The sequence below is a fragment of the Stenella coeruleoalba genome (genome assembly GCF_951394435.1).
Source record: "Stenella coeruleoalba genome assembly, chromosome: 11".
In the NCBI taxonomy this organism is placed as follows: Eukaryota; Metazoa; Chordata; class Mammalia; order Artiodactyla; family Delphinidae; genus Stenella; species Stenella coeruleoalba.
In genome coordinates, this window is record NC_137157.1 from 48,150,813 (window position 1) to 48,163,603 (window position 12,791).

General features: G+C 37.7%; 1 long non-coding RNA gene across 2 annotated transcripts in view; it reads right to left on the bottom strand.

The window, feature by feature from the left end:
• Positions 1–856: 856 nt before the first annotated feature.
• Positions 857–12,791, bottom strand: part of LOC307194951 — a 150,027-nt gene continuing 138,092 nt past the window's right edge. Inside the window, exon 8 of one of the 2 annotated variants that reach the window (XR_013830676.1) lies at positions 857–1,023. This is a non-coding gene — a long non-coding RNA (uncharacterized lncRNA). Of the gene's footprint in view, positions 1,024–11,579; positions 11,906–12,791 lie in introns of those variants that run through there. The other variant, XR_013830677.1, reaches the window with a different exon arrangement.

The window sequence follows — 12,791 nt, forward strand, 5'->3', positions numbered from 1 at the left end:
TATCTTTTGTAACCTGATTCTTTTCATCTTTCACTATACAGAAAGCATATTCTTATGTCATTGTACATAAGAATATTTTAATGTAATTTTGAATGGTTATGTAGTATCCTACCAATCTACCAATAATTCATCTAATTTTTCCCTATTTTAGAGGCTATTTAGAATATTTGCCATAATACATAGCACTGTAATGATATGTAAATCCCTGATTTCTTTAAAATAGATGCCAAGAAATGGAATTATTACTTCAAAAATTAAAACCCCTTTAAGCCTCTTAATTCATATTGAAAAAGTAGCCTGTGGAAAGGCTGTACTCCTGTCAGCAGTGTATGAGACTCAGTATTTCCTAGAACCCCAAGCATTTCTGTGAAGACTTCCTTCACAAGTGATTGCCACGCCTATCTGTGCTGATTAATTTCTGGAAACCTTTATTAATCATCATTTACTAAAAATTATTGCCATTATATTTAAGGCTTTTCATTTCTTGCTTATCTTCCTCATAATTTACATGTTTTCTTTTAAAAACAGCAAACCAGTAAAAGCGTTAATAAAACTAAAATGGAGATTTAATTTCTTAGATTAAAATTAAGACAGGCTGACAAATTCAGACTTGTGGGAAGACTGGATGGATGGTTGCCTGGGAAATATTTTATGAATCGTTGTTTTTAAAACCTCCAGAGCCAGGAAGAAGGGGCTGATTAGCTGGGATGGGCTACCATATTCCCATTTCATATATTTCTAGAAATAGTACAGTTTTGTGCATGTGTTAAATGGTCCAAAATTAATTTATGATGATAAAACCAGGAGATGAGTTGCTTTAGGCAAATTTGGTCCCCTGACCTATGTTGGTGCGTTTAGTCATGAACCTCTGTTAAGTAGGATGAGCAGTCCTTCACCAATCTCTTATGTGTTTGTATTTACCTGTGTATATGTCTGTCTCCTTCACTGGCTAGTAGAGTTCCTTGAGATGGAGAATGAGTGTTTTCATGTTAGTTTTAGAGCTGTAGGACTGGAGAACAATATCTGTAAGAGAATCATGTAGATGAATGATTACTTGATGGCTGGCTAGTAAAGGACTTTTTGAGCATAATAGCAGTGGAAGAAAACCCAAAGGAAATTATTAAAAGATTTGAATATATGAAAAGTTAAAATGTGTCTATACTGCCCCCTCCTCCATAAACATCCAAGCCCATAAACAAACTTACATGAAAAAACAAATAGGGAAATATAGTTTCAATAAAATCAACAGCAAGAGATTTAACACCTTTACTATATAAAGAACTAATAAAAATCAATAAGAAAACTATTGAGCCCAGTAGTTAAATGGACAAAGGACAAGAATACATAATTCACCAAAGAGAAAATAGAAATGACTAACAAATATTAAAACTGCCCAACTTTACTTTTTTCAAATTTTTTTATCGTGGTAAAATACACAGAACTTTCATCATCTTAATCATTTTTAAGTGTACAGTTCAGTGGCCTAAAACTGTTTTAATTGAAGAAATGCAGAACAAAATAATCAGATACCATTTTTGATTATTAAATGAAAAAAATCTCTTCAAAAATGATAATAAACCTAGCAAAAGCAGAGTTAATAGAAATGTATTTTGGTACAACCTTTCTGGAAAGCAATTTGGGAATATGTATCAAAATCTTGAAAGTATATTAACGCATATATGTGGAATCTAGAAAAGTGATACAGATGAACCTGTTTGCATAGCAGAAATAGAGACATAGATGTAGAGAACAAATGTATGGACACCAAGGGGGGAAAGGGGGAGATGGGATGAATTGGGAGATTGGGATTGACATATATACACTAACTAATATGTATAAAATAGATAACTAATGAGAACCTGCTGTATAGCACAGGGAACTCTACTTCACTTTCCTGTACAGTAGAAACTAACGCAACATTGTAAAACTATACCCCAATTAAAAAAAAAAATCTTGAAAGGTGTTTATACTCTTTGACATAAGAGGCCCACTTTTAGAAATTTATTCTAAGGAAACAATCTGAAAGGTGAATAAGGTGTTTATAATACACAATGCTATTTATCTTACCAAAATACTAGAAAAATTTTAAAAAGTCAACAGTGAGAGATAAATACATTTATGCCAGATAATGGATTACATATTCATTAAAATAATGTTAATGGAAAAAATTTAATAACATGGCAAAATACTTTGAATTGGAGAGTATTTATAAAGTAGACATTTATACATACTTGTATATGTGCATAGAAAAATTACTAGAAAGAAATATACCAGTCTATTAGCAAGAACTATTTCTAAATAGTGGAATTACAAATGATTTCTCCTTCATAGTCTATGTATTTTTGAGCTTTTAACAATGATAATGTACTGCAAGTATAACTTGAATTTAACTGTAGAGATTTATCTTAGAGAAAGTTGGTTAAAGAAAAGCAAGGAATAAGCAAAAGGTGGAAGGGGTCATGAGAGACATTTGAAAGCTATATGCTGCAGGAAAGAGGTAGTGAAGAGGGAGAGGTTAAAGGTCTGAGGAGAGGTTCTCCTTGGGGCTGAGGTCTGAGGGCATAGGGTTGGGTGAGACCTGAGGGGGCATCCTCTTCCACTGAGCCGTGAAGGAGGAACATGCAGACGAGTTAGTCAGTGGGAATAAGGAAACAGCAAGATTCTTGCTTGATGACTGCTATTATTCCTGAAAGAGAAACAAGTGAGATTCTCTGCTGGGCATCTTCAGTGAAGCTTGAGAAAAGTGTGAAGTTTGAATTTGCCACTGAACAGAAAGGAAGGAGCTCATGTGTTATTTCCCTCCAAAACCTGATCCTTACTCTTATTCCTCTGATCAACAGTTGGCACCAATGAACTGAGACAAAATTCTAGAAATTATCTTCCCCACTCTTATTGCTCAACAAAGTTCTCATACTTCAACCCCCTAAATATCTCTGGAACCAGTCTTCTCTCCATCTCTTCTCCATCTTCTTGCTGGGGTTGCTGCAGTAGATTCCAAACTAGTCTCTCTAGGCTCATTTGTCTCTTCTAACTCCCAATCCACCCATCATACCGTCGCCAGACCCGTCTTTCAAAAACCCAATAAGGCATTTTGTTGTGTCTGTATTTAAAATACGTTAAGGTCTTCAGTTGCCTTTAAGATAAAAATCCAAATTCCTCTGCAGGATATGAAAAGCACTTCTTGATCTTGTTCTTGTACCTTTTCAACTTTAATTTTTTCTCATCATTTATTCATCCATCCACTCTTCCATTGATTTAAATGACTACAATATGCTAGCAAATGTGCAGGCTAGGTGCTACTGAAATAATACAAAGAAGTCTAGACATGGTATTTGTGTAAGAGCAACTTATGGTCTGGTGAGGAAAATAAATCTAAATAGCTGTGATAAATGTTATAGTCACCACAGTATATACAAGGTGCGCTGAATACACAAAGGAATGTGTGTTAGGTCTCTGAAGGAGGAGTTGGGCAGGGAGATGAAGTCAGAAAAAGTTTCTTGAACTTAATCTTCAAAGGTAAGTAAATTTGGGGATCTTTTTTTCTGTGGAGAAGATGGAAAAACGTGTTTCGGGTAGAGGCATTAGTGTAAGCAAAGGCATGGAGCACAGAGTGCAAGTGTGTGAAAGAGAAGGAGGCCAGGGCCAGATGCTGGAGTTCCAGGCTCTGTCTGAAGGCAGTGGGAAATAATTGACAAGTTTTAGACAGAAGAGTAAATTAATTAGATTTGGGACTTAAGATCTGGTTGACTATAGCATGGAGGATGGACTGGAGGGGTGTAAGATACTGGAGGCAGTGAGGCCATCTGGAAGGTTGTTATTTAGAGGAGAGATGATGAAGGCCTATGGGCTGAACTAAGGAAAGAAAGTGGGGTGCTTTAGAAATGTTAAGGGGGAATTATGTTCTATAGCGATGCGTCTCAAAGTACGGTTCCTAAACTGATGACAGTGTATGAATTGTTTGTTACCATCTGCTGTGAGATAAATACAGAAGTTGAGAGTAAGAATTAAGGAATCAGGGACTTCCCTGGTGGTGCAGCGGTTAAGAATCCACCTGCCAATGCAGGGGACACGGGTTCAATCCTCTGGTCTGGGAAGATCCCACATGCTGCGCTAGAGCCTGCGCTCTAGAGCCCACGAGCCACAACTACTGAGCCCACGTGCCACAACTACTAAAGCCCACGCACCTAGAGCCTGTGCTCTGCAACAAGAGAAGCCACAGCAATGAGAAGCCTGCACACCGCATCGAAGAGTAGCCCCCGCTCGCCACAACTAAAGCCCGCGCAGCGACAAAGACCCAATGCAGCCAAAAGTAAATAAATAAATAAATAAAATAAAAAAGTATTATGAAACATTTGTAGCAAGTTAAAGGAGTAATTTTACATTTGAAAAATCTAACAGAGAACAAATTGGACTTGGATTTTGTAGATCTTTGCTTTCTATTTCGTTTTTCTAGTTACTCATCTTTACTGTATTTTATAAAAGTATTGGACCGCATGGGCAGGAAATACTAAGTGGACCACATTTGGCTGACAAGCACTCACCTACAGGACTTAGTGACTGAATGAATATGGGAGTAGGTGGAAGGAAGGAGTGTAATATGACTCTTGGGTCTGATAACTGGAGTGGTAGGTACAGAAAGTTACAGAAGCAAACATTTTTCAAGAAAGATGTTAAATTCCCACTTCCCTATTGTTTCATGCAACAGTCAAAGTTTTTAAAATGCATTTGGGGAAACACGTCACAATCATTTATTCCTCTAGGTTTTTGCGTGCACCATTTTCTCTACCAGAAACATTCCTCACTCCCTTCTTCACTTGGCTAATACTTAATATAAAGACAAACGTAAATTCATTTATGTATCATCAACATTGCACTAAATGCCTTACATTTATTATGTTTTTACTCCTCACAATAACCCTGTGAAGGAGGGGTCCGGTTTTGTAGATGAGAAAACTGAGATTTAGAGAGGTTAGGCAATTTGTTCAAGGTTATCCAGCTAGTAAACTAGTGGAGCTGGGCTTTGAACCCAAGAAATCCAACTCAGGAACCCATGTGCCTAATCACTGAAACGTACTGCCTCATGAAGACTCAGCTCAACTGTCACCTCTTCCAGGAATCTTTCCTTGTTGCCCTTACTTATGGGTGCATCTCCTGTGTTCCCACAAAGCACACGCACATGCCTATCTCCATCATGGCACTTGCCATTCCCTATTACAAGCGTGTGTTTGTTTGTTGGTTCCTTTTTTTCCCCTAAGCTGTGAGCTCCCTGAGGGCAGGAAGGATTCCTTACATCCCTGAATCATCAATCCAGAGCACAGTGCCCAGTATTCAGTAGGAGCTTGGTAACTGTTGAATAAATGGAGGCATGAGAAAACCTAATATGTTATTGGTAGGATGTTGGATGAGGCCAGAAAACAGAGGATCTGGGCTAAACCTGTGCAGGAAGCTTGGGGTCAGATCATGAAGAGTGCTATGCTCAGTTTAGAAACTTGCAAGCAACAGTCACAAAATCCTTTATTCTTTTCACATCCATGGATATTATGCTTTTCAAGGTATAACTCTGCAATGGGAACACTAACCAGAGTTGTGCTAGCACATGTTTAATAGCTGCTTCCTTCCCTTTCCCTGCCAAAGTTCTGATGTGTTGTATTTTTTTTAATTTTATTTTTAATTGAAGTCTAGTTGATTTACAGTGTTGTGCCAATCTCAGCTGTACAGCGAAGTGACTCGGTTACACACATATAATGTTGTGTTTTTTTAATTACTTAATTTTAAAACCTTTTTCTTTTATACTGGAGTATAGTTGATTAACAGTGTTGTGATAGTTTCAGGTGTACAGCAAAGTGACTCAGTTATACACATGCAATGTTGTGTTGTTTTTAGTTACTTAATTTTAAAAACTTTTTATTTTATAATGGAGTATAGTTGATTAACACTGTTGTGATAGTTTCAGGTGTACAGCAAAGCGATTCAGTTACACATATACGTGTATCTATCCTTTTTAAAATTCTTTTCCCATTTAAGTTGTTACATAATACTGAGCAGAGTTCCCTGCACTATGCAGTAGGTCCTTATTGGAAGGTATAGTTAGGGAGTTTGAGATTGACATGTACACACTGCTATATTTAAAATGGATAACCAACAAAGTTGTGTTTTTTTTTATTTCCATGGTGTACACGCTTCTGTCACTGCCAATTTCTTTTTTAAAAAAATTTATGTATATATATGTATATGTATTACTGAAACACAGTTGTACAATGTTATATTAGTTTCAGGTGTACTACTTAAGGATTTGATGTTTGCATACATTATGAAATGATCACCACAATAAGTCTAGTAACCATCTGTCCCCATATTAAATTATTACAGTATCATTGACCATATTCCTTATCTGTCACAGTCCATTTCAAGCTACCAGTGTGACGTTACTGAACGTGGATATGGGAAGAGATTAGATCCACAGTATTATGCCATTAAAAAATATTTCCCCCACACAGTTACAATAGACGTAAATGACCTGAAGAGCATAGGTAAGAGTAACATGTAGTGAAATAATTAGGAAGCAATGAGTTTTGAGTGTTTATTACCTTTGTTTTTATTATGCCGTTAAGTTTATGTAATTTGATTTTTAATAATGATGGTGTTTAACAGCTGGCTTACAAAATTCCTTCAATTTTAACAACTGGCTCTCATGATTGGATAGGAGCTGACTCCTCCACACCACTGTCATTACTCCCTTTCCCTACAGATTCATGCCAGCCCAGTCTCCTGGGACTGGTCTTCTTCCTAAGCAGGTCACTTATACGAAGCCCTGGGTCAGTGGCTTTCTGAGGCGGCATTAGCTCTCTCGTTGCATGTTCTAATCTTTGTGAGCCTCGCCCTCAGTACTCAAGTCTTTCTTTGTTTGCAACAACCAAGGTGTCCTACACAGACCACCAAGCCTCCAGACACTGCTTTTTGTCCTGAAAGTGTTTCCTTCTGATGCCTTCTTGACTCAGGGTTGATCAAATCATACAAGTTCTGCTCTGCACAGTGACTGGTTGCTTGACCATCATCACATGCTACATTGCTTTGTTACTTACTTGCCCCACACTACTGTCTCAATATGTGCCCTGGCATTTGCACTTGCTTTGACTCTATTTCCTGGTTCTTCTATCCTGCATATGCTCTTACTTTTGGATCTACCTTTGGATTCAAGGTTCCTTTTGCTTCAACAGCTGAAACCTGGCCTTATTCCATGATCTGATTATACGGCTGTCTGGCTTCCTAGCTTTGGCCTTGCCAACCACAACACTCAAATCCAAATGCTGATAAACAGCAACATGAGAAAATGACCTGACTTAAGCAGATATTACTGTTTTAGTGTGATCAATATCTGCCAATAGTTGCAAAAACCACGCCTGCCTTACTTCTAAACAACTCCTGGAGATTCAAGACTGCTGAGAGCTCTGAAGGGGGCCTAGGTTAAAATAATGGAGCAGCTGAATTAAACAAATGGCAGCTCTTCCCCAGCTGTCAGTTCAAAGAAGGTTCAGAGGAGATTGAGTAAACATGTAGGTCCTTTATCAATTGAGTTTCTCCTTGCCACTGCTCAGAGGAAGGACATATGGGATAAATCTAGGCTAAGCATTAAATGGTTTTGAGACGCACAGTCTTATACTTTTCTATTCTTTGAACCTAATAAAATCAAGGCTCTTCATTAAGAAAGGGGGCTTGGCATTTCTCTTTGTGTTCAGTTGATATTAACACTGGTAACCTAATAGTGATACAAAACTAATGTGAACAGATTTCAGCCTTGAATATTCTTGAATGATTTAGGAATCAATTTGCAAAAAATCACAAGGGAAAAAACATGCTAAAAAAATTCAGTTGGTTCTCTCAATGGGAATAAAAACTTTTAGTTGTTGGTTTAGGACTCATGTTGTTGGTTGGAGGTGAGGACTTTCTCAAGTGCCTCAGGCTTCATTGATGCTCTGTCCCTGCTTCAAGGTGACTGGGGCAGTTCCCAGACCAGGAAAAGGTTTCTGAGCTTATCATTGAACAGAGAGAATCCTTAATAACTCAAAGATTGATTTTCCCACATTCCAGGAGAGCAGTTATGTTTAATGACATACTAAATAACTTCCCTGGAATAGGAAGTTGGTTTTCTGAAGAACATTTCGATTCTCAGACTCTTTCCATAGAAGGAGAATTACCTTAAGTCTTTTCCTGGACAAGGCAGGGTTGGTAACAACTATTCCAAGAAATAAATAAACAATTGAGTGAAGTTAGAGAGCTCTCTGAGTCTTACCTTCCTACCAAAGAAAAGATGCCCAGCAGGGCCGGCTTTGTAGATATATGATGTGTACACACAGAGTCCTGCACTTAGAGGGGTTCTGCACTTGGCTTAATGCTGTTGCCATCTTGGAATTCTTAATAATTTTTTCCAGGTTCATTTTCATTTTTCACTGGGTCCCACAAATGATGGAGCTGGTCCTGATGGCAAGAGAGGTGGAAAAAAGGCTTTCAAAGAGGTCTTTGGTTTTTTTGTTTTTTTCTGTGAGGATGCTCCAGGACAATACTGAAAACATGCCTTGAAAAAAATGTTATAGTTTTTATTTATCCATCCAGGCAAGAGTAAACTGAGAACACGGCAATCACGAGTGGTGTTATAAACATCCAAGTGCATGTAACAACAAACATTTGTATGGTGCTCATTACCACGTGCCAGGCTTTGCATACATTAGCTCACTTAATCAGCATTTTATCCCCATTTTGCAGTTGAAGATAGGAGGTACAGAGAGGGTGAGAAAATCACCAAAGTTCACATAGATAAGTAAGTGGCAGAGCCTAGATATAAACCAAGGCAGTATGGCTTCAGAATGTTAATGTAATGTTTCTTCTTTCTACTAAATGGAATAATGGCATCAGTTTGCTGAGAGATGCTTTTCAGTATTTCTGATTGTTCTGGTTATTACTTTTGAATTCAGAGAAAACTGATTAGCTAGGGCCCTTTAAAGGCTTAAGTCTACGTGCACTTGGAAACTAATAGTGAAATGCACCATAGGGCAAACACATCCTTTCCTTTGGAACATCAACTACAGACTAGGTACTAAACATATCACACTTCAGTGTCTCATGACTGGCGTTCAATTTTGACTCAAAAGATTTTTAACTATGCTACTAAGCTTACATGCCAGAGGCCACATGTTCATCCTTGGATATTTACACTATACTTTATTCCTTTCAAGGAATTGGAGATTTGGCTCATACTTGCTGGATATGTTAAATGATCCTGTAAAGCCATTTTTACATTAAAGAGTCTTCCTCAACTTCATTTTTTAAAATCTACGTAGGTACCAGAGCATATTGGTTGAAAGGATGGGCTCTAGCATCCTGTGGCTACCTTTCTGGCCCTGAGATTTACTTCTGTAATAAGGATAATAAAAACAGACACCTACATGGCTGCCATGAGACTAGGAAGTATCTTGCACTCCCCAAAACATGGTTAATACTCAATAGAGGTGAATAATTGTTTGATTTATAAAAACTGGTATAGAATAGTGCAGTTATATCTTAGGGATAAAAATTCTTTGAGCCTCAGTTCATTCAGCAGAAAATAAAGTTAATAACACCCATCTCACAAGGTGTTCTAAGGATTAAATAATATATATGAAGTGCTTAGCACAGGGCCTGGCATATAGTAATTTCTTACTAAATGGGAACTTCTTTATTCTATTTGAATTTTTTGTCTGTAATGTAAGTCTAGGTCATTTCACAATAGAATTTGGGACCCAGTATAAAACCATTCTGTTTTTAATAATATTTTTCATCTTTTTCTTCTTCGTAGGTCACATTTTGTTAGGGGAATGAGATAAATATTGGTTTTTACTCTGCACTGATACTTTTTTGTAGTAATTATGCCCTTTAACAATACCCTTTGGAAAATGGTTCTGATGAATCTAGGGGCAGGACAGGAATAAAGACGCAGACATAGAGAATGGACTTGAGGACACGGGGAGGGGGAAGGGTAAGCTGGGACGAAGTGAGAGAGTAGCATTGACATATATACACTACCAAATGTAAAACAGATAGCTAGTGGGAAGCAGCCGCATAGCACAGGGAGATCAGCTTGGTGCTTTGCGACCACCTAGAGGGGTGGGATAGGGAGGGTGGGAGGGAGACACCAAGAGGGAAGGGATATGGGGATATATATACGCATATAGCCGATTCACTTTGTTATACAGCAGAAACTAACACACCATTGTAAAGCAATTATACTCCAATAAAGATGTTAAAAAAAATACCCTTGGGCTTCCCTGGTGGCGCAGTGGTTGAGAGTCCACCTGCCGATGCAGGGGACGCGGGTCTGTGCCCTGGTCCAGGAAGTTCCCACATGCCGCGGAGCAACGAAGCCCGTGCGCCACAACTACTGAGCCTGCACTCTACAAGCCCGCGAGCCACAACTACGGAAGCCCGTGTGCCTAGAGCACGTGCTCCGCAACAAGGGAAGCCACCGCAATGAGAAACCCAAGCACCACAACGAAGAGTAGCCCCCGCTCGCCGCAACTAGAGAAAGCACGCACGCAGCAAGGAAGACCCAATGCAGCCAAAATTAAGTAAATAAAATTAATTAATTAATTAATTAAAAAAAAACTACAATGCGGTATCACCTCACATCAGTCGGAATGGCCATCATCAGAAAGTCTACAAATAATAAATTCTATATTTAAAAAATGCGTTTATTTAGGGTGTGGAGAAAAGGGAACCCTCCTACACTGTGGGTGCAGTCATTGTGGAAAACAGTATGGAGGTTCCTTAAAAAACTAAAAATAGAACTACCATATGATCCAGCAATCCCACTCCTGGGCATACATCCAGAAAAGATGAAAACGCTAATTTGAAAGATACATGCACCCCAATATTCATCGCAGCACTATTTACAATAGCCAAGACATGGAAGCAACCTAAATGTCCATCGACATATGAATGGATAAAGAAGATGTGGTACACATATACAACGGAATATTACTCAGCCATAGAAAGAATGAAGTAATGCCATTTGCAGCAACATGGATGGACCTAGAGATTATCATACTAAGTGAAATAAGTCAGAAAGAGAAAGACAAAAATTATATGATATCACTTCTATGTGGAATCTAAAAAAATGATACAAATGCATTTATTTACAAAACTGAAGCAGACTCATAGACATAGAAAACAAACTTACGGTTACCAAAGGGGAAAGAGGGGGTGGATAAATTAGGAGTTTGGGATTAACAGATACACACCACTAGCTATAAAATAGGTAAACAACAAGGACCTACTATATAGCACAGGGAACTATATTCAGTATATTATAATAACATATAATGGAAAAGAATCTGAAAAATGTATATATGTATAACTGAACCACTTTGCTGTACACTTTGCTGAAACTAACACAATATTGTAAATCAACTATACTTCCATTAAAAAAAGCTTTCTGAAGTTAAATATTATTGAAGAATATCAGATGTGTTAAAATGGACCCAACTGAGGTCATTTGGCAAAGACATCAAATGCTTTTAAGGAGAAACTCACCATAAGAAAAAGGAGAATCTGGAGTGGTGATGAAGGCTGTACACCTCTAGTGATTAGAATGGAATGGAGGAGGGTTGGGTCCTGGATGGGCTATATGAACTTAATAAGGAGGCTTTAAGATAACACTGCGTGCACATGTATGTGTAAGCATGTACATTCTGGAGACCAAAGTCATGGAAGGGCTAACTTAAGAGTCCAGTACTGAAGTGATTTGGGGTGTCCATAGCTGGCCTAATATGGAAGGAGAGCCATTTGCCCTTGCACTTGAGAAATTCTTGCACGCTGAGGCAGCAATGAGTCAGGTACTTCATGCTCTTTGCGGGGAGTTTGGAGTCATAATTTCCTGCAATAGGGCAGGAAAAAAGACATAAAAGGCATACAGATTAGAAATAAGGAAGTAAAACTCTATTCACAGATAACATGACCATTTACATAGAAAATCCTATGCAATCTCCAAAGGGCTCCAAGAACTAATAAGCGACCTTGTAGCAAGATTGTAGGATACAAGATCATATACAAAAATCAGTTGTATTTGAATATACTAGCAATGAACAGACATTGAAATAAAAACATCTACAATAACATAAAAATATGAAATATTTTAGAATTAATTTGAAAAAAGATGTGAAAGACCAGTACGTGGAAAACTACAAAACGTTGCTGACAGAAATTAAAGCGGAACCAAAATAGAGAGATATATTATGTATAGAGATTGGAAGACTCAATATGGTTAAGATAGCAGTTCTCTCTAAATTAAAATATAAATTCAACACAATCTCAATCAAAATCTTAGCACTTTTTTTTCTTTTAGGAGAAATTGATAAGCTGATTCTAAAATTTATATGGAAATGCAAAGGACCTAAAGTAGCTTAAACAATTTGAAATAAGAGAACAAATGTGGAGAACTTACACTACCGGATGTCAAGGTTTATTATGATACTATGGTACTCAAGACAGTGTGGTATTGGCATCAAGGAAAACAAATAGATCAATGGAACAGAATAGAGAGTTCAGAAATAGATCTACACATATATGGTCAATTTTTGACAAGGGAATAAAGATAATTCAGTTTAAAAGGATAATTTTTTTCAACAAATGCTGCTGGAACAATCAGATATTCATCTGCAAACCTCCATACTGTTCTCCATAGTAGGTGTATCAACTTACATTGCCATCAACAGTGTAGGAGGTCTCCTTTTTCTCCACACTCTCTCCTGCATTTATTATTT